A 1,774-nucleotide genomic window follows, 5' to 3' on the forward strand; every position below is an offset into this window, starting at 1 on the left:
AAGGGAGAGAGAATTAACTTGTAATTTAATGATATTTTAAGTATGTTTTGATGTGTTAAGCAAACAGGCATGTAATATATATCATTTTAATGAGGAATAGCAGGCTGCTGTACAATATGTTTTCCTTAAGAGATTTCTAGTGCAGCTCAGACAGATAGGTTTTCAACTTCTGTTTTCAAGGCAGAGCTGACAGGGCTCTATGAATAAAAATCAAAAGTAAATTCCACAATCAGGAGACTTACTGGCTGCAAACCCTTGTTCCATGGGACTTGAGATTATACATTGGGCAAACTAATAGCCTGCTGATTTCAGCAGCAGTGAGTGACAGGAGATCCATGGTGACAAAAGATCTAAAAATATATCAGGCTTTGACCATTAAAAGCCTTATCAGCAAGGAACAAAAATCAACAGGGCTTTAGGATTGCCAATGCAGGGATTTAAAAAGACTTCTAGCAAGGGAATATTACTAACCATCCCGATAATCTGTTGACATACAACGCAGGGTGCCTCTGTCACCACTTTCCGGCTGAGAGCCCTGGGTATGAAAGGCAGAGAGAGTGGAGGTGGGGCATCAGCATTGAGACTGACAGTCCTATGGCCACGCTGCGGTGCCTGTCGAAGGGACCTAGGTACTCTACACCTGTCGCAAAGTTTAGCAACTACTTTGAGGTTGGCAGGTGATTAACTGAGCATCTCTTTGAGAAAGCGCTTTTTGTTTTCCTATTCTCTATCACATCTCAGTATCTATTGATTGATTTTGATACTGTGAATGCTAATTAGAGCCAAAGCACTTTCCATTAGTATAGTGCATAAATTCAATACTTTATGTTACTCTCCAATTACCTCTTGGCATGCACACCCACACCCACAGCAATTAAGAAAACAGGGGTATGTTAAATTAGTAACAGTCACTCTTTGTGGACTCTAACTGTTCCCACTGAGGGGATGCTAAATATGGTGTGTCACGGAAACTTCATGGTATACATAGGCAGAACAATGAATTATTTGAAAGGCCAGCGTTTCCTGTCAGCATTTCCTGATCTGTCTCTCGGTGGTCTCTTTAAGGTGACATATTTGAGATCTGTCGATGGGGCGATAAATGACCACAGTTGGGGATTGTCTTCTACTCTACTGAGTCCAGAAGGAGATGTGAGATTCAGAGAGAAGGTTTCCTCTTCATTCTGACAAATGATGCACAGTCCTACTGTATTCCTTGGTATAAAGTAGACACTAGAATCTATCTATTTTGCTAGGAAATAGAAAAAGAATCTAACATCTGCTATTTGGAATAGGAGTCTTAGGCGGGTGGCTGGAAGGAAAGGAGAGAAAAAGCTATAAAATCGTGGACAAGATAGATGATGAGAGTCAAATGGAGCTGATGACCCTGGAGATATGAAATATAAACCAAAATGAGCAAGTTGAGTCCCTATTAATACAGTTACTGCCAAAATCCAGTAATCAGCATCCATCATCCATAATGGAGAACCAACAGAGGCTCCAATTAGGAAAGCTTTCAAGATGCCTATGTAGGTATGTTCACCTCCCACACTTTCAAACGATCCTGTTCTGAATTGCCATCAGGAACTCCTCTCCACACACAAAGACTTTATTTTTTACCTTTGGTATAATGTGTTTTGAATGAACCTGTGTCATGAGTTCAAGAGAATTCAATGAGAATCAAGAAAAGTACCAAGCTCCTGAGATGCCAGCCTTGCACCTGCAGCTGTACACTGAGCCTGGTGCATTGACACAAGTTCTCACTAATCTCCAGAGC

Source organism: Echinops telfairi, unplaced genomic scaffold, assembly GCF_000313985.2.
Source record: "Echinops telfairi isolate 266 unplaced genomic scaffold, ASM31398v2 ScPeMD7_11;HRSCAF=52, whole genome shotgun sequence".
Lineage (NCBI taxonomy): Eukaryota > Metazoa > Chordata > Mammalia > Afrosoricida > Tenrecidae > Echinops > Echinops telfairi.